A 21,750-nucleotide genomic window follows, 5' to 3' on the forward strand; every position below is an offset into this window, starting at 1 on the left:
TCGTGAATGTGGGATTGTTCACTTGGTTCTAGAAATTTGATAGTCTTTTTTTTTTAAGGTTAAAGAAGGAATAGAAAAAGCAATTGGCAATTTGTATTCTTTCATTTGCCCTAAAAAGCCCAATGCCAAGTGGTGGTAGCACACACCTTTAATCCCAGCACTCGGGAGGCAGAAGCAGGTGGAACTCTGTGAGTTCAAGGCCAGTCTGATCTACAGAGTGAGTTCCAGGACAGCAGAACAGCCAGGGATACACAGAGAAACCTGTCTCAAAAGCAAAACAAAACAAACCCAATGCCGTAGTCTAGGGTTAGCAGCTATGAATCACAGACACTCTGAGGCATCGCTCTTTTTTCTGAGAACTGCTTCTCTGGGACCCCCAATAGTCTCTCTTGTCTTGTACCTGGTCTTGTGACCAGGTAAATGGTCTTTCCTTAGGAGTCAATGTTCCCTCTGCATTTTACTTTTCTCTGTCTGTCCTGGAACCTCTTCTAAGAAGGGAGAATGCAATCAGTTCACTTTATGGATGGAAGGAAATTGAATTTGAGTTCTTTACTCCCCAACAATGGCGGCCCTCTATAAAGCATAACTAGGGGCTATGCTGGATGTTACTGTCGCTCAACGACTCAGTTTCTTTTCTGGTAAAATGGAAATAATAGCTCCATCTACTTCATAAGATGTTCTAAGATTTTTAAAAGAGTAAGAGAGGCAAGATAAAACTTAGCACACTGCCGATGGCAGTGCGGACATAAGGAGCACAGCCAATTCTCCACGGTCTTTGTCGAGAGGTGGAATCTGACTCCTCTACCTTTGGATACAGAATGGTCTTTATGCCTTGTTTGATATGCCCATGTGTTGACATTAATATTCTGTGAACTCCAAGATCAGATCACAAGAAACCATCCACCTTTTGCCCATCCAATTGGAACATGTGACTCTACCAACTACTGATGCCCACCTCAGTAGAGGAAGTTCCAAGTCATCCCAGGGAGAGACAGCATGCCGGGAGCTGACGAGCTGCCAGCCTTTCTTTCTCAAGCACCGGACCTGTGAGCAGGACATTCAGGTCAACTTGAAGAGCTGTAAATTAGACAATCAAGGAACCCTGGATACTTCTGAAACTAAAGCCCATCCCAGAACTAAAGCCTGTCCTAGAACTAAAGGCTAGCTACCCCCAAACTACAGGCTATCCCAGGACTACAGGCTACCCCCAAACTACAGGCTATCCCAGGACTACAGGCTACCCCCAAACTACAGGCTATCCCAGAACTACAGGCTACCCCCAAACTACAGGCTATCCCAGGACTACAGGTTATCCCAGAACTACAGGCCATCCCAGAACTACAGGCTATCCCAGGACTACAGGCTATCCCAGGACTACAGGCTATCCCAGAACTACAGGCTATCCCAGAACTACAGGCTATCCCAGGACTACAGGCTATCCCAGGACTACAAGCTATCCCAGGACTACAGGCTATCCCCAAACTACAGGCTATCCCAGAACTACAGGCTATCCCAGAACTACAGGCTATCCCAGAACTACAGGCTATCCCAGAACTACAGGCTATCCGAGAACTACAGGCTATCTGAGAACTACAGGCTATCCCAGAACTACAGACTATTCTAGAACTACAGGCTATCCCAGGACTACAGGTTATCCCAGAACTACAGGCCATCCCAGAACTACAGGCTATCCCAGGACTACAGGCTATCCCAGGACTACAGGCTATCCCAGAACTACAGGTTATCCCAGAACTACAGGCTATCCCAGGACTACAGGCTATCCCAGGACTACAGGCTATCCCAGGACTACAGGCTATCCCAGGACTACAGGCTATCCCAGAACTACAGGCTATCCCAGGACTACAGGCTATCCCAGGACTACAGGCCATCCCAGGACTACAGGCTATCCCAGGACTACAGGCTATCCCAGGACTACAGGCCATCCCAGGACTACAGGCTATCCCAGGACTACAGGCTATCCCAGAACTACAGGCTATCCCAGAACTACAGGCTATCCCAGGACTACAGGTTATCCCAGAACTACAGGCCATCCCAGAACTACAGGCTATCCCAGGACTACAGGCTATCCCAGGACTACAGGCTATCCCAGAACTACAGGTTATCCCAGAACTACAGGCTATCCCAGGACTACAGGCTATCCCAGGACTACAGGCTATCCCAGGACTACAGGCTATCCCCAAACTACAGGCTATCCCAGAACTACAGGCTATCCCAGAACTACAGGCTATCCCAGAACTACAGGCTATCCCAGAACTACAGGCTATCCCAGAACTACAGGCTATCTGAGAACTACAGGCTATCTGAGAACTACAGGCTATCCCAGAACTACAGACTATTCTAGAACTACAGGCTATCCCAGGACTACAGGTTATCCCAGAACTACAGGCCATCCCAGAACTACAGGCTATCCCAGGACTACAGGCTATCCCAGAACTACAGGCTATCCCAGAACTACAGGTTATCCCAGAACTACAGGCTATCCCAGGACTACAGGCTATCCCAGGACTACAGGCTATCCCAGGACTACAGGCTATCCCAGGACTACAGGCTATCCCAGGACTACAGGCTATCCCAGGACTACAGGCTATCCCAGAACTACAGGCTATCCCAGAACTACAGGCTATCCCAGAACTACAGGCTATCCGAGAACTACAGGCTATCTGAGAACTACAGGCTATCCCAGAACTACAGGCTATCCCAGGACTACAGGCTATCCCAGGACTACAGGCTATCCCAGAACTACAGGCCATCCCAGAACTACAGGTTTTTCTAGAACTACAGGCTATTTTAGAACTACAGGCTATCCAAGAACCACAGGCCATCCCAGAACTAAAGCCCAGCTCAGCTGTTTTCAGTCACTTGACTCACCCAGCTGAGACTCCAATAGGAAACTAGTCCCACCGTGCCTTGTCCAAATTACTGATCCACAGAGTGTACTGCTTTGTCCTACTAAGTTTAGAGGTGAACAGTCAAAAGCTGTATTACTTCCATGTTGGATAATATGAACAAAGATATTCCATCAGCATTTGGAACAGGAGTTTTCAACTGCACTATTAAATGCTGAGCTTTGCTAACTGAAGGGCACCTGTTCCTTGAATACATGGTGGACCAGGTTTTTTCTTCTGGGCCACCAACCAGTTCCCAAATCATGGCACAGAGATTTATTATTAGTTTTGAATTCTCAGCCTAGTTTAGACATGGTTCTGGCTAACTCTTTTAACTTAAATTAACTTGTTTCTTTTTATCCACCTTTTACCTTGGGGCTTTTTACCTTACTCACCTCTGTATATCTTACCTTCCCTCTTTCTCTAAGTCTATTGTCTAACGGCCTGGCTTCTAGCCCCATCTCCCTCATTCTCTCCTCCTTCCTTTCATTAATCCCTTTCTTTTGAGCCTAGATTTTTCCTCCTGTTTATTCTCTCTGCCTGACAGCCTCACCTATTCCTCCCCTGCCTAGCTATTCACCATTCAGCTCTTTAATTGACCAATCAGGTGCCTTAGGCAGGCAAGGTGAAACAGATGCAACACATCGTAACATAATTGAACACACATCCTTATATCATTAATCAAATGCAGCATAAACAGAAGGAACACACCTTTACACAGTAAAGTAATATTCCACAGCATAAATAAATGTAACACATCTTTGCCTAGTTAAAATAATATTCACCAACAACACAGGGCCAAGAAGGTTATAAAATGACAAAAGACAGAGTCCCCCAGTGTTCCTCTGAAGTGTTTGTACTTCACAGAGCTAGACAAATGTTTCCCTCATGAATGAATAAATATCATTAAGAATAAATAATAAAGAAAAAGTGTTCTTTCCATGAATGAATGGTAGACTTCCTACAACATTTAGGAACACTAAGTTTTATCCAAGATGATTTTTTTTCTATCTAAAAATTGCATTGTGGAATAGACTTCAAAACTGTTGAATGTTCTGATATGTCATTTCGAGAAATCTATACTTGAAGGAGGTTGTTGGGATACTTGCAGCACTTCTGTGGCCGTGATTCCTTGTCTTCAGTCAATGGGAGCAAGCAGCTAATTTCATCAGTGAGCAAATACTTCGTACTTACTATGCCATTGCTGTGTCAGCCCTAGAGACACAGCTCTGAAGAAGCAAGGGATACTTGGCTCTTGGAGCAGCGTTTTAGTAAAAGACACTGAATAAACAAAATCAAGGCACTATGTGCTTTTCAGGGCTATGGAGGAAGACACAGTATGATGTCTGAATGAGAATGGCCCCCATAGGCTCATATATTTGAATACTTAGTCACCAAATAGTGGAACTGTTTGGGAAGAATGAAGAGGTATCTTCTTGGAGGTGTGTCACTGGGAGTGTGGGCTTTGAGGGTCCAAAGCTCCACACCAGACCCAGTCTCTGTTGTGGAATATTTGTACACTGTGAAGATATAACGCTGTGATTGGTATAATGAAAAGCTGAATGGCCAATAGCTGGGCAGGAGAGTTAGGCGGGACTTCCGGGCAGAGTGAGCTACTGAGAGGAAGAAGGTGCAGCTGTTAGCCAGGTGCAGAGGAAGCAGGATGGGCAGTGCACAGAGATGGGGTAACAAGGCATGCAACAGAACATATATTAAAAATCATGGATTAATTTAAGTCATAAAGACTAATAAGGGACAAACCTAAGCAAAGGCTGAGCTTTCATAATCAAAAATAAGTCTCTGTGTCATTTGTATGTGTGAGCTGGTGGCTCAAAGAAAAACCCCTCTGCAGGTCTCTCTCAGTCTCTCTCTATATCTATCTATCTATCTATCTATCTATCTATCTATCTATCTCCCTTTCCCTCTTCCTCTCTTTCTCTGCTATCTGATCAGAATGTAGCTCTCAACTACTTCTCCAGCGGTACATCTGCCTTCCGACACATGTTCCCCACCATGATGGCAATGGGCAAACCCTCCAAAACTGTAAGCAAGCCCCCCCAAAGAGTTACCCTGTTCATGGTGTCTCTTCATAGCACTAGAGCAGGAACTAAGATGCACAGCAAGACGAAGACAAGGCTGCAGTTAGGGTACAAAGTGGCTATTGTTTAAAAATCACTTGGCGGTGGTGGCGCACGCCTTTAATCACGGCACCTGGAAGGCAGAGGCAGGCGGATCTCTGAGGTCAAGGCTAGTCTGGTCTACAGAGTGAGTTCCAGGTCAGCCAGGACTTCACAGAAAAACCCTGCCTCAAAAAACAAAACAAACAAACCAGAAGAATGTAAGCCTGATAGGTGGATGATGTATGAGCAGAAACAAAGGGAGACCCAGAGTGACTTGTGTGGTGACTTTGTTAACTGAGGCATCCTTCCAGAGCCCCTCATTTTATTTTTTGGACATGATAATTGAGTATAAAGTGTGGTCTTTTGGTGTACATTTCCATGTACACCACACATCCTTAGGTCAGGGCCAATAGCGATCCCACACATCCTTAGGTCAGGGCCAATAGCTTTCTCTTCTCCATAAACATATCACAAATATACATCACTTCTGTTGATGGTCTCTGTGTTCTCTCCTCTAGTTCCCTACAAGACATATGAACTGGACAGATCTCAGTTTCAGGCTGGAGAGTCGGAAGAATGGAGGAGGGGAAGAAATGATGGAAGGCCGCTTTGAAGAAAAGCTACCTGCATGAATTAGCTCCAGTGTCTTTGGAACAACCAAGCAATTGCAAAGTTAAGAAGGAGAATAGGTGAACAATACAAGCTCTTTTGTGCAAAAACAAAACAAAACAAAACAAAGCAGAAAACAATTAATGTTCACTTTCCCCTGCCACCCCAGTGCTCCTCCCACTCCACAGGCCTACACCTGGAGACAGAGTGAGGTAGGTCCGAACCCCAGCAAAGCAGCTGGTGGGTCTGAGCTGTGCAGTAATAGGCTTATGTCATTGTTCAATTCCTTGAGTATTCCCCTGGGTTGGTATGCCTAGAAAATTACCTGTTACATATGGGCCAAAATACAGATTCAAAAGACTCAGATTTACCATCATCAAGACAATTCTAAAGAATGTACCGTCGGCTGGAAGACAGTTTCCAGAGAGACACGCATTCTCAGAATGTTTTCAGTAATGGCTGGATCACTCGAACAAGGGCTGACCTCCTCCCTGGGGATCAGCATCATTAGGATCCATGTGCTGAGAACTGTTAGCATTCCGACTCGTAACATAATAGCTGCACCTTCTGCACTTGGAGCCCGAAAATGTTTCCAGCCCTTCCTCTTCAAGCATCACAGCCCACTGACAATCTCCTATGCCTCGAAGAGCGCTGCTCTGGCAGGGTTAAAAACAAGGAGAGAGCCAACAAAGAGGCTCCACTGTGGCCCAGCCTCTCTGTTTGCTTCCTTTGAAAGGCCTCGAGACCAGGAGGAATGAATTCTCCCAGCTTTGGGGTCGGTGCTCAGAGGCTTCATTTGTCTTTGCTCGGTTCATTTGTGCATCCCATCTAAGAAAAGGATACTTGGACCTCATGAATAATTCTGGAGCTTAGGCCAGCAAGGCCTTGAAGAAAATAGTAACCCATGCCTACTGATTATCAAGACTTGCTTTTCAGTTCTGCCTTCCACTAGAAGAGTCCTCGTCCTTTAGACCCCAGGGTGAAGACAGAATTAAAGCAAGCGGTTCCACATATCCTCTAGCTCCTTCCTTTGTCTGCCTCTGTACTTCTTGTGACTTTCAAGCATTGCATTGAATATTGCATTATCCAAAGACTTAACTGCAGACCAATTCGGATTTATATGACGATAATGAAAATCCAGATGTGGTGTGGGAGGTCCTTCTGTCTCTGTGTTGCTTTTATTGGTTAATGAATAAAGAAATTGCCTTGGCCTGTTGATAGGGCAGAACTTAGGTAGGCATGGAAGACTAAACTGAATGCTGGGAGGAAGAAGGGCAGAGTCAGAAAGACACATGGAGCCGCCACCGGAGATAGACGTGCTGAAACTTTGCTGGTAGGCCATAACCTCGTGGTGATATACAGATTAATAGAAATGGGTTAAATTAATGTAAGAGTTAGTCAATAAGAAGCTAGAACTAATCGGCCAAGCAGTGATTTAATTAATACAGTGGGCAGCCGGGACAAACAAGAGGGCCCTCCTTCTACACAGGTGTGGGTGGAATATGTGCAGAGAAAGAAGACTAGTGAATAGGTTTGCAGTTCCAAACCCCTTTCAGGATCAAAGGAACAAAAGAATCTTCTATTTGTCCAATCAGATTCAGAGTTCTAATACACTTGGGTCTTAACAATTAACAAGTTTGTAGGGCTAGAGAAGTACCCTGCAGAGGACCCAGGTTTGACTCCCAGAACCCACATCTGGTGGCTCCCAACCACCTGTAACTTCAGATCCATTGGGTCCTATGCCTCTGTCCTCTGTGGAAGTGCATTGATGTGTACACATACACATCATTAAAAACAAAGAAAAATAAATTTAAAAATACACTGTAATAATGATTTTTATTAAATAGGTTTTTAACTGCTTACCAAAAAAAATCAACCATGTTAAATATATTTTTTACTATGGTAATTATCTTAATCTATCTACATATTTTACAAAGTCTTAAACCACAAATCTACATAATAGAATTTATTCCAAAATTTCCTTTTTGACCAACTTATGCCCTTGAGAATGTTGCCGTTTTTTGAAAATCCTGCCACTAACAAAACTATTAGATGCAAAGATATTTTCTTTACTATTAAGGGAGCAAACTTCTGAGATGCCAAATACTGGGATTTCCATCTCCACAGATGTAAACATATTGACTTAGAGCTATGGGTAGAGTTCCGGTCAGAATAGAAATTGAGAGGTTTAGGTTTTTGTTTGTCTAGCTGTGAAGGAAGTACATGTGTGCAACTTCATGCTAATTGCGGCATTCGTCACAGTAAACAAGGTACGCATCCATCAGTAGAGGAGCTGATGAATGAGCATCATGGGAGTGTCCTAGCCCCAGGGCACTGTGGGGTGCCCTCACCCCAGGGCATTGTGGGAGTGCCCTTGCTCCAGGGCACTGTGGGATGCCCTTGCCCTAGGGTCTTGTGGGAGTGCACTTGTCCCAGGGTCTTGTGGGAGTGCCCTCGCCCCAGGGTCTTGTGGGAGTGCCCTCGCCCCAGGGTCTTGTGGGAGTGCACTTGTCCCAGGGTCTTGTGGGGCTGCCCTTGCTCCAGGGTATTGTGGGGGTGCCCTTGCCCCAGGGCACTCTGGGAGTGCCCTAGCCCCAGGGCACTGTGGGGTGCCCTTCGCCCCAGGGTATTGTGGGAGTGTCCTAGCCCCAGGGTACTGTAGGGCACACAGTGGAATCAGTCTTGGGAAAAAAAAAAGAGAGAAAATGTCACTTGCAACAACATGGATGTACACGGGGGACATTACATCAAGTGCAAGAAGACAGAAATACTTCACGGCACCACTTACATGAAGACTAAAGCTGAAGTCACAGACATGGAGAGCAGAAGAGAGATTAGGAGGGCTAGAGCTAGCAGGGGCCCAAGAGCTAGTCGAAGAAGACTTGGTCTAATGATGCAAGATTTCAGTGAGAGTGAACCATTTTTAAGATGATTGTTGTGCAATGTGGAGAATGGAAAATAGGCTTTACATACCCTAACCACAAAAATGATAAGATATGCAGTAAAGTTGCCAGAATTAGTCGGTGTAGCCATCTGACGATACAGGGGCATTGCAAAGATGACTGAAAAGTTTTATCAGTAAAATTTCAAAAAGCATAATAAACTTGAAAAGAAATAAACATGTTATAAGATGAGGATTTCACTGTGGTTGGTGGTATGAGGGACTGTTCTTTGAATAGCACATCTCCAGGTTATTGTCCTTGGTATATGGGATGTGCAATATTCTTGCATCAACTCTTTACTTAAACCATCTTTTTAATATTTTTAACACTGCGTCGTTTACTTTGTGCGTGTGTGTGCATGCGTGGGGTGGGGCGTGTGTGTGGAGATCAGAGGACGATTTCTAAAGGCCAACTCTCTTCTCACATGCAGGTTCCAGGCATTGAGCTCAACTCACCTGTCTTGGTGGCAAGTGCTTTCAAGATTACGGAACAATCTTCCCAGCCCACAAGGTTTTGAGATGTCTAGACAGCGTACTTGAAAACACAGGTTAATCGGGTGTGTGTACAATCGGCTGGAGGTTGTAGGTGACACCACGTCCCTCCACTGTAAGAATAGAAAGAAGGGTATCTGGACTCATCTAAACAAGCATACAATTCAAATCTGTCCCTCTGAATCCTGTGATGAGAAACTGTCGGGGTGAATACGTTGGTGAGTTTTCTTGTCCTTGGAAGTATGCTGCTGCAAACTCACCTCTTATGGTCTCTTTATTTGTTCCTGGCAGAAAGACATGTGCCAACAGCATAAAGGAGTTGTAGGATGCTCTCTATTGATAGCTAATCACGAGTCCAAAAACATAATGACTTAAAAAAAACTACATGAAATACTTTAAGGTAAATATTAACTACCCCATGTGCTCAGGACTTTAGAAGTATTTCAACTGAGTGCTCTGGTTTGAGGTCTCTCCAGAGGTTAGTGTCAAGGTGTCAGCAGGAGTGACTTAGTCACCTGAAGGCTTAATGGAGGTGGAGGATCCACTTCCGCAATGTGACATTCATCACTGCCAAAGTGATGGCAGATGTTAGCAGGGTGGCAGCATGAACTTCCCACCACGGGGATTTTCCATACATCCGGTTTAATATCCTCATAACTGAACAGCTGGCTTCCCCCAGAGGAAGTGGTCCTTGAAAGCAAGGCAGGAGTTTGGATGGCTTTTGTGACCTTGTCTCGGAAGTTTATGTTCCATCATTTTTTGAGACTCCCTGTTAACCACACAGGCCATCCCTGTTCACGAGATTCCCTTTTCGGTTTGGGATCACACTCTTCAAGGCATTGGCATGAGGAGGGCTATTTTGAAGGCAAGACATCAAAGATGGTATAATTCATCAAGAGCCACTAAGGTTGCAAATTTGCCAACTGACTAAGTTCCTTGTGTTTATAGAACTTATTCTCAAGGTAAAAAGGACACAAACAAGGCCTGATAAGTAACAAAATTAACTGGGGGGATTTCAGTGTTGTTTGGTAGATCAGGCCTATAACCCCAGCGTTTGGAAGATAGAGGCAGAAGGACTACAGCAAACAGGAGGCCAGCCTGGGTTACATAATAAGTTCCAGGCCATCTAGGGCTGCACTGTGAGACTGATCCAAGATGCACAAATACATGCAGGCATGTATGCAAGCAGGCATGCATACATACATGCATCTGCTATTGAGAGTTGTGAAGAGAATTCAGCAAGATAAGATCTGGTGGCAATGATATCTTTTCCAACAGATAGTCAAGGTGGGGTCTCTGAGAATGTGTTTAAAATGAATAAGAACGGTGAGATGAAACTAGCCTCGGAAAGATCTGGGGGAAATGTCCCTGATAGTCAGAAGAAAACCAAAGGCTCCAGAAACAGAAACAAGTGTGACATACTCATGGACCAGATTTAAAGAAATCAAGGCGCAGAGTAGGAGGAAGGGGAATCAGAGACCCAGCAGGGGCCAGAATGGAGTCCTTGGAGGACGGAGTAGGGACTTTGGGTTTTCATTCGGTGAATGATGAGATTGGAGAATTTGAGGCAGGTAAAAGGCATGATCCAATTTACATTTCCAAAAAGCGCTTTTTCCTGAAGATGTCTTATCATCAATCACATACAGTTAAAATAATAGATCTCAGCAGGGTCGTCACAGGAGTGCTGAGAAGTCAGGGAAGCTGAGAGATTTTAGAAATATTCAGTGGGTCAGGTGGAGGTGAGGAGGAAGGGTCAGTAAAGACAGGATTGTTTGGGTTTAGCCAGAAAAGCTGCTTCCTTTACAGAATGGGGGAGGTGCTGTGCTGGAATAGCGGAGGGGAGAACGGGAATTCTCTCCTGAAGGTACGAATTTGAGATGCTTGCAGGTTAAGCGAATAGTTGAGTCCAGCAAGAGGCTGGAGCTGTACAGAATCCAAGGGACATAAAGGAGACCTAGGAGACCACCGAACCAGTTAAATTCAGGTAGGTCTGGTCCACATTGCACTGGTGTGAAAGACTAGAAGCCATTTTGTTGACTGAGGTTTTCTGTCCTGCCTGATTTCCAGTCGTTAAGTCCCAAATAAATCACACAGAGGTCTACATTAGTTATAAACTGATTGGCCTAGTATCTCAGGCTTCTTATTAACTCTTAAAACTTATATTAGCCCATCATTCTTATCTGTGTTAGCCACATGGGTGGCTCAGTACCTTTTTCAGCGAGGCAGTCACATCTTGCTTCTTCTGTGGCTGGACCAGAACTGCCGAGGAATGGACTTCCTTCTTCCCAGAACCAATCACAGAATGGAGGATTCGTGGAAGAGGTGGTAGCTGTAGGCTGCCCTTTCGGGGAGACCTACACCAGTGGAGGGAGTGGAAAGGTTCAAAGGACAGGGGCAATTTTGCAAAGTGGCAATACAAGTCAGGAGTCTACCAGTAGTATGCTTGAGAAAGGAAGCCCAGAACACACACAAAAATAGTGGGGAGGTCTCCAGAAGCAGTTTAACTGTCAGCTGACGTACATAGATCTAAAACCCCCAAAAGGCTGCTTCCTGCCGGCTCTCTGTTCCCTGCAAACCAGGACACGTTTCTCTCAGCACCCAGTTGATGTTCAATGAATAATTCAGTTCACTAGAAAAGAGACCATCTCCTCTGACGATGTACTGTCACCTGGAATCCCTCCTCTCAACATCCACTGCCTTCCATCCTTAGGCAGGGCGTGCCACACCTCACCTAGGTGCACTTAGCCTTCGTGGGGGCAGGGAAGGGAGACTTCACAAATGAAGGCGGAAGAGAAAGTTCTCAAGCACTGGGTGTCATCATCCCGCTGCAGAGCCGTTTTTAGCAAGCACATATGTTAAGTTTGTGCCTCTGAATGGGAAAATTCACGTTTGATGCCCTCAGATTTGTATTGGAAGCATTCGAATGGCGCATGGGGAGACGACAATAGCGCTTTCGCAGGAAACCACGCCTCCAGATGTCAAAAAACACCAGAGTCAATAAAGCAGTGTTGTGAAATGTTTTACTTTGGGGACTTAGGTTGGGCATTAAGATACTGCAGGCGCTGCCTGGGGCATTGGTTAGCTCTTGACAGCCATGATTTGCTACAATGTAGCGTCTGTCACAGAAGCCTTGATTTGCCCCCAGCAAAGTGACTGGGCCATCACATCACACCCAGCAAGTTAAAACTGCTCAAGTGTCTTGTTCTGACCCAGGGCCAACCGGGCCTTCTTTTTTAGCCCTGTCAAGATGTGAGTTTGAGGTGTCGTTCAGGCCCTCAGGGACAAAGGGAACACCTTTGACAACTCGCCTTTTAGCTTCTATGTCCCTCTTCTCGCCTCATGTTTCTTCCCTTTGGACTGCAGTGTGACTGAGCTACCACGGACTGGATTCCGAGTTCTAGCCCTCTCTAATTTAACTTGTCTCTCTGCAATAATCTGTGCCTGCTGTCAGCTGAGCTTTTGGTCAATTCATCTGATGGCCAAATTCACACCCAGAAACCTGACTGCTTACTTGCTCCCAAGCCTAGTACCCCTCCCTCTCCCCATCACTCTCCAGTGACCAAAGGCTATCTTTGCCTAAGCTCCATGTTGAGGGCGGGAGCAGATCCGAGGGAGAAGAAGAGATGCTGTCTGTCTTTCCCTGAATTGCCCTAACAAAGGGTCACACACTTGAGTGGCTTAAACAGGACTCTCGAGAGTCAAAGTTATATTGTAAGTTTTAATTGCTGTGCCTAAGAGACAAAACAAAAATGCCTCTAACCTGCAAACCCCTTGCCCAAGGACAGATACTTCCTGAACGCTAGAGGCTGTTGTCATATAAGATAACAAGCCGCAAATAAATTTGGTTGACCGAATTGCACTGGATGTGCTAGATCGCAGGCAGGCAGGAGGTATGGAGACAGGAAACACGTCAGGATGTATGCTTGCCCCTGATTGAATGTAGGCAGGAGGTATGAAGGCAGGAAGTTTGTCAGGACATTCGCTTGCCCCCAGTTGGACTTGACGGGAAACACTGATGGCCTTCTGGACTTGCCCTTTTCAGCCTCTGCAAAATGGGACCCGGGAATTCAGGAGTGGACCTGCCCAGAGTCCGTCATCCTGGCCAATAGTTAATTAAAGCTTGCTTCAAATTTGTCTCAAAATTGTGATCGTGGTCTTATTCTCTTGAGGTGGGAGTAACGAACTTACTTCACACAGCTGAAGCCTGTGTATCTGAACTGAGGATTTTCCAGGATCGCTTCCTTCTGAGGGCTGTGGGATGGGTCTGTCCTAGCCCTTGCTTCCTCAGTATGCTTCTTCCCACCCTATTCCCTTCCTCTGTGTGTCCAGACTTCACCTTCCTCTCATGAGGGCTCTAGTTTTACTGGAATAGGCCCCAGCCCAATGACCTTGTTTGAACTTCTTCATCTCTTTAAAGACCCTGTATCTAAACAGGGTTCCATCCTGAGGCCTTGGGAGTTAACAACCTAGCACATAGAGTTTTTGATGGTGCCGTAGATGTCGTGGTTTGAAAGAAAATGGACCCCAAAGGGAGTGGCACTGTTAGGAGGTGTGGCCTTGTTGGAGGAAGTGTGTCACTGTGGGGCGGGCTTTGGGGGCTCCTGCTCATACTTCCCTCAGTGTCACTGTTTGTTGACTTCCTGTTGCCTGAAATATGACGGCCTCTCAGCGATTCCTCCAGCACCCTGTCTCCCTGAATGCTGGCCATGCTCCCCGCCATGATGATAATGGACTGAACCTCAGAAACCACAAGCAAGCCCTCCCGCCAATTACATGTTTTTCTTATAAACATGCTGCCATCTTGGTGTCTCTTCACAGCAATGGGAACCCAAACTAAGATAGCAGGAAAGACAGAGGATTCAACTTATAAAACTAGGCCCACAGGTGGCTAGATGGCTAGACCCAGGCTTGGCTGAACCCCCGTGAACAGCACTGGGGTACCCACAGTGTGCAGTTCATGTGTTTTGCATGCTTCTGGGCTTGCTTACATGCCTTTACTTTGTCTTGCAACTGCGACATGACATTTATGTTTCTTTTAGCATGAAGAGATGGAGTTTCTCAAATCCGCTGCACAACTCCACTTGGAAGGCATTGCAGGAGGAGGCGGTAAGAAGTGAAGAAGTCCAGCCAGGGAGGATGATGTGGCATCAAACCTGGCCTGTTCCTTCTTCTTTCCCCCCAGACCACCAAAGTCATTCAGAAGATGAGATGTTGTTCTCTTGGTCTTTTTCAAATATCCTCTCCAAACAAACTCCTCCTTGTCTGCCTCTTGCCTTCACGCTGCTCCACCCTGGCAAAGCAACTCACTTCCACCTTTGGATTCTGCATTCCTTTATATGGACATTAGCCATATTCTTCTGGCTCTCTGTGGAGGCAGCTGTGTCTGAACGCACAGCTTCCTAGACTGTTAGGGACTAGAGCCACCCGTGGGCCCTGCCTCAGAACCCAGACAATTACCTAATGATAAAGGAGAGAACAATCGTTCATACAGCAGAGAAGTCACCAGTGTAATTCATGTACATTGATGACAGGCCCCTATTGTGATTTCTTTTACCTTTTATTATAAAATAAAACTCAGGGGTAAATATTAAAGAAAAACCTGAGATAATCACAAGTGACCACGACACACACCCCACTGTCAGCTTCCAGGATCACAAAGGCTGCACAACCTCCGGCCCCACCTCTTCTTCCCCAGGGGCCTCTCTTTCCCTACTCCTTACTCCGCCAGGGAACTCCATGATCCATTCTGACCTGCTGAATGTGAACCACACCTCTTGAACCAACACCTGACTCCATTTGTTGTCAGACGGCATAGACAGGGAGGCATGTTAGTTCTGTTCCTTGAAGGACCAGATGCCAGGATGGGGACTTAGTCACAAATGGGCCTTCTGGGGACGTACATGGGGGAGAGAAAAGATGTAGGGGCTGTGGGAACACAAAGGGATCTTAGTTCCGTACAGGATCACCGAGGCGTCAGGACCGAGAGCAGGACCACAAAGTCAGGGCAAGGCCAGGAAAAGTAGGGTAGAGTAGCTAGAACTGAGCTGTTGGGGATCCTTGCTCCTCCAGAAGGAGCCTGCACCCAAGTCCACACACATCCACCAGTAGCTTGGGGGTGACCCTTAGGAAAAGGTGGTCTTGAGAGCCATCTCAGTCAGAACCCTGGCAGCTGGGGTCGCTGACCACTCTCCCTGCAGTAGGGGTCTGATGGCAGATCTTTAATGCAGCTGAATGATGGTAACTGCTTATTGTGTTGTGTCTCCTGTGCCTGAACTCAGTGCTGCTCACGGTATTAGGTAGGAGAGCTGGAATTGTTAGCCTCAGAGGTCGTTAAGGATGGATCCCTGTGTAGCGGTAGACTTTGGGCTTTATCCTCCATCTTCCTGGTAAACACCGATTTTTGTCACTCTTCTTATTGCTGCTGTTTGTTTTGTATTGTTTTTGCTTTGTTTCATTTTGGTTTGTTTGTTTGTTTGAGACAGTGCTGTGGGACAATGGTCTTCTACCCTGTAAAGATTTGTCAGTTGTATTGCTTTAATGAAATGCTGATTGACCATTAGCCAGGCAGGAAGTATAGGTGGGGCAACCAGAACAAGAGAATTCTGGGAAGAGGAAAGGCTGAGTCTGCACTTGTGATCCAGACACAGAGGACACAAGATGAGAATGCCTTGCTGATAAAAGGTACCAACCCACACGGCTAACACAGACAAGAATTATGGGTTAATTATGATGTAAGAGTTAATTAATAAGAAAGCCTGAGCTAATAGGACAACTAGTTTATAATTAATGTAGATCTCTGTGTTTCTTTGGGCTGTGGGACCAGGTGGGACAGAAACCTCAGTCAACAAGACAGAGTTTCTCTGTGGAACAGTCCTGGAACTAGCTCTGAGGACCAGGCTAGCCCAGAAATCAGAGACTGTCAGTGTCTGCCTCCTCCCCAGTGCTGGATAAAAGGCCAGCGCCACCACCCTCAATAGCTTTGTCTCCCTTACGGATTTAAAATACCATATAAAAAGGCCCTGTTGGGTCTTGTTATACTAAAGCTATTTTCTCCTGGCAAGAAGAATGGAATACCTCTGGCTCTGAGTAGGAGTCTGAGGAGAGGTTAGAACATTATATACTATTGTCCCCTCCCTTCAGAGTAAATCTGGCAGAGCCCATCAGTCACCTGGTCACTTCCAGGAGAGCTGAGTCTTCTAAGGTAGGCAAGAATGTGGGAGGAACAATTGTCCTTAATTATTATTAATGTTTAATTATTAATTATTATCCTTAATTATTATTAATAATGTGATAACTGGCTTTTCTCCCCCAGGAGACCCTGCCCTGGAACAGTAGCTTGCATGGTCTCCATCAAGCAGCACTGCCAAACCTGCCCACTTTTCTGAGTTAGAACTTATTTATTTATTTATATTTATTTTACATGCCTTCTACCTGTTCTTCTTTCAGACGCTGGCCAGAGCCTCAAGTGTGCTTGTACTGATACATCGGGCTATCCCATGCCTTCTCTGAAGCTTGCCCGCCCCTTCCACCATGTGCTGCTTGTCCACTTTGGCACTGTTAATGACCTCTGGTGCTGAGCATGCAATTTCCTTGGCCCTTAACTCAAAAGGTTCTCTGCCCCCCACTCCCCACCCCCCTACCCCTTTCCCACCCACCTCCCACAACACACACCTCTCTCTATCCTCTCTTCCTCTTCTTCTGGCAGCACCCAAACCTACAGTTGGGCTACTCTGTTGCTTTTCTCTCAAACTCTAATAAAATTGTCCCAGAGCTGCCTGCCAGTCTGCTTCTAAAGTCTTGTATCAACAAGACTAAGAACTCAAAAGAGGGAACTCGGATTCCCCGAGCAAAGACAACAGGACAGGCAAGACAAGGAAGGGTTCCTGTTTTTCACACAGTGCTCGGTACACTGAGCTGACCAAAACCAATTGGTATCCGCTGGTCCTTCAACCATCATACACCAAGAACAAACGCAAGCCCCTAAACACCTCAGCGCCACCCTCAGCCCATTATCTGAGTGGTTCGTCCTGGTCTAAGCTCTTGCAGGTCCTACATTCCTCCTTCCTCTGGCCACCCATTTGACTTTCCCTTGGTGTCGGTGCCTTTGAGTTTCTGCCACCGATGGGGGTTTAGCGGGAGTGTGTGCCTCTGCCTGAGCGAACAGGATTTAGCTTTATGTGACAGGAAGACTAATATCGGCGCTGCGCCATGTGCTGCTGGAGTGTGGATGCTCTTTGTTAAGCTCCCGGGGTCTGGAAGGAAGCAGCAGCTATGCTCTTGTTTAATTCCATATGAGCGGCTTTTTTATTCTTACAAATAGTCCTCTTGCTGTTAGGGAGTGAGTGAGGGGCATAAATCATCATGTCTTTGGCAGCCAGGATTTCGTGGGCATGGTCCTCATTAAAGTCTTTAGTTGCCGGGTTCCTGGAGACCTTCCTTTGATACCAAAAAAACATCAAACTGAAGCGCCACGGTGAGGGGGGGCATGAAGGGGAAGGGGTGGAAACTCAGGAGGACCCCAGAATTGCTGTTGGGGAGCAGCAGGGAAACACTAGAAATATTATTTTTCAGCTACAGAAAAAAAAAATGCAGGCGCTATACTACTTTTTTGCTGCGGAGTCCAGTCAGCCCCGACAAAGATTCCGACAGCCACAGCAGCAGCAGGAAGGCCGACTGCTGGAGGTGGTGAGGGGGGTGGGTGAGAAGGAAAGTTCTCGGAGCTTTTCTCTCCCCAGACCTCAGCTCAGCAGGCTGTGGACCTCAATGAACTAACCTTTTCCTAAGGCCTGATCTCCCCGCTGGGAGGGAATCCAATCCCCGGGCAAAGGTCACCGGGAATAGCGCTGCGCGGCTGGCTGCGCGGTTCATTCACAAAATGAGCCCCTTTGTGAAAAAAGTCGGGAGAGCAGCAGGCTTGTGTGCATTCCAGGCTAGCGGTGGAAGGAGAGCCTCCAGTAGCCGGCAGCGGAACCCAGCGCATGCATCTCCTTTTGCAAAATCCATGGGGTCCTGCAGAGTCCTGAGCCTCCAAATCCAAGAAATCAAAGCATATTTTTAATGTGTGTGTGTGTGTGTGTGTGTCTGTGTGTCCGCCCGCGTGTGCATGTGCATGTGTGTGTGGCCATTTCAAGGAACCCTGCAGTGACTCTTTTCGAAAAGTGAAAAATCGCTCTGAATCCATCTATTTTGTCTGGAAGTAACAAATATCATGTAGCAGGCAAAGGGCTGAGCAACCATGAACATTTCTTAATATGGGATGTCCCCAGGCCTGAGAAAAACCCCTGTGAGACACTTTTGGTTCGGGTTAAACCAAGATGAGCTGCTCCCAGAGAGGAGGGGTTCCAGCTGGAGCCATCTCCTTATGTCAAACTAAAAAGACACACACCAGTTGGTATTCCCCTGCCTGGCTGGACAGTAATTCTTCATGCAGACAAGCAATATTCAATGTCTTTTTAAGATCCAAAAGAGGAAGTGATAGCCAGAGTCATGGGGGAAAGGCCAGGGACTCTATCGGAGAATTCACCCCAACTTGACTTTCTGTGGCAGTGTCTGCTCATTCTGGCAGCCATCTTTCCTTGTCTCTTTGGGGGAACTCACAGCCTAGCCCGTCCATTCTCCATGCCTATGTACAAACCGATGCTGCATTGATCCACATGCAATTTAAACCCCCAGTATCATTTGGGAAATGTATTGCCTTTGAAAACACTTTTGAAAGAAAGCCTAAAGTAAATTGAGCCTGCCCAAAACCACATGTGCAAGATCCACGTTGAACTCAAAGACTCTGCTCTGGCCTGCGTGCATTAGAACTCCGGGTCTGTCATGCTTTCCACTGGACTTGGGCCAAGTTACCTCTCGTCTTCATATTCAGGCCTACTTATGTATGAAATGTGGATAACTGTTTAAAACGCTCCTTAATTGAGTATTTGAGTAATTTGAGTATTTAAGATTAACCAGTACACACGCACACACAAACATAAATATATATATATATATAGTTCAGTTGCATGCCCAATGTATAGAGTACACATTCAATAAGTGTTATTATAAGGCATTATGATCTTTGTGTGTGGGGATATTTGTTGCCATTGTTCACTTAAAAACTAAATTATATATATATATATATATAATATTATATATATATGGAGAGAGAGAGAATTAGAGATAGATGATAGATAGATAGATAGATAGATAGATAGATAGATAGATAGATAGATAGATAGATAAGAGGTTTCCGAGATTTGACTACACAGCAGTAAGTAGCTGGTCGTCAGCTGGAGAAAGGGTCCAGAGATGGGCTGGTTGTAATTACATTCTTTGACCCTGAATGGGAAACAAGAATAAGTAACAAGTGATCCATTTGCAGAGACTGTCAAGAGAGAACTCCTTGGCCATAGAGAGGAAAACTGACCTCAAAAAGGACCACTAAATCCAAACATTAAATTTTATGATGAAGAAAACCAAAAAGTCATTTAAGAAACTTAACCAGTGAATAAAAAAATAATAATAAGGAAAGGAAAGGCCACGGCTGCTCCTAGGTGTGGTAGGGAGAAAGTTTATTGTAGACACATGGGAGAGCATTGTCAGAGGCAGGGACGGAGGAGGAGTCCAGAGATGATATGACCAGACTGAACTGGGCCGTGTGGGAGAGGAGAGAGGAAACCTGGTGCAGCGGCCAGGAAGCCAAAGGTCCAAAATGGGGCGGTAACCAAAATGTCTGACTTATATAGACAGGGAAGAGCTCTGAGGAATACTAGTGAGCCAGGTATACCAGCCACACTCTGTTACAGGTAGATGCTGGAGAACCTGGAGGCCAGGTCTGCTTTGATATGTTAAATCAGAACTCTGACACTTGTCCCAGATTTAAAGCTTAACAAGCAGAATATGTGTTGTCTTTATAACAGCAATGATAAAATACATTTATTGTGTATCAGACCTTCCAATTCAGAATGCTTCTTGAAAAACCAACAACAACAACACAAGGCTTCCCCCCACCTCAAAAAAAAAAAAAAAAGCTAGAATGAGATTCAAAAGCTTCATCCACACAGAAAATAACCCAAAATCAGAGGGTAATAAAAACTGTCTCCAGACAGAAAGGAAAAGAAGAAAGGCAATAGCGTTAGTGGGAGGTCTTAGTTTCAGAGGCGAGTCTTTCTTCAGGGCTGAAGCATATGTTTATGACGCCTGTCTTTGGAAGGCAGAGCCAAGTAGATCACTATGAGTTCAAGGCCAACCTTCTCTAACAGCCGAGGCTAGATAATGAGACCCTAACTCAAAAATTAATAAATAATAGTTTGCTTCAAAGTCCTATGAAACACTGTGGCAGTGCTGTGTCCTCATCGGATGACACACAGGGGTGAGGCTGACACAGGGGTGAGGCTAACACAGGGGTGAGGCTAACACAGTGCTGGCATTTCCCACGTGCCAGATGAACATAGACATAACACGAGTGTCACCTCCCACCTAGTCAGTAATCGGTGAGGGACCTGCTGGTCACAGCACACGTGTGAACCATCACCGAGAAGAGATGGAATTGTTACTCCCTACCCTGAGCTGCTTCCCAAGAGCAAGATTTAGTGGCAATAAATCCACACTGACCGTGCAATTGGGGATTTACCGCAAGCAGAAAGAATTCTTCTACCTGTGGCCGTTCTGAAAGCCGCACATGCTCCCCATATGCCGCCTCCTGGAACTATTGATTGGCATGGAATGTACTGAGATAATGCCTCTTGGAAGCTCATCAGGCAGAGCACAGATCCTTGGAAACTCCTAGAGACCCTCCCATGCACCTGGGTAGAATCCAGCAGGCCTTAAGGAATGCTCTTGATTCTATCTCCTAAAATCCTGACTTCCCCAGCTCTGAGCTGAGGCTTCAACTCATGAATGACCCATGACAAGGTCACATGGACCTCCACCTTACCATCTTCATCGTCCAGTGACCCATGAGATTTGTTGGCGAAATGCCCCAACTACTTAATCTGTATTTGAATAGAGCAGTTACAGTGTTCTCTGTATCCATTGACTTAAAAAAAAAAAAAAAAAGAGAGAGATGAGTTATCTTAACCTGAAATAGGAAAAGAATAATACTTGGGCAGTTTGGCCTCAGAGTGAGAGGAAATCATGGTCCACAGACTTCCAAACAGACAAAATGTCAGGACGATTTCAACAGCAACTAAAAATGCTACAGAAGCTAGGCCAGGACAGAAGGCGATGAGCCTGCCTGCACGGAGGGACCAGCATCCTTTGGTAGTATAAAGTACAATGGTAACACAAAGAAGCAGAATTCTTGTCTCCTGCCTTGAAAGAGAAGCCGGTGGAGTAGGGCAGTTATAGAGGGGGAAGATGCAGCTTCAGGAACATATAGGTTGATGCTGGAAAACAGGGCTCCTGGGACTGGTTTTAAAAGAAGAAAATCAGGCCGTGCTGCAGAGAGATGCCTGTGTGACTTCAGCCCTAGAGGGAAGCAAGAGAGCCAAACTTTTTGAGGTGCCCAGGGGATCCCCAACTTCCTATAGAAGCATGATATCCCTAGATCGACCACAAGGTTCTGAATCCACAGGAAAAGCCCCAGAGCCCTCCCTGGCCACTTTTCTAGGTTGTCTCCAGCCTGCCCTTAGGAAAATCAGTGAGCCCAATAGTCAGGTGACGTGGGACTCACACGCCCTGAGAGAAAGCCAGCTGAGAA

The sequence above is a fragment of the Myodes glareolus genome, chromosome 26, assembly GCF_982192425.1.
Source record: "Myodes glareolus chromosome 26, mMyoGla1.1, whole genome shotgun sequence".
NCBI lineage: Eukaryota > Metazoa > Chordata > Mammalia > Rodentia > Cricetidae > Myodes > Myodes glareolus.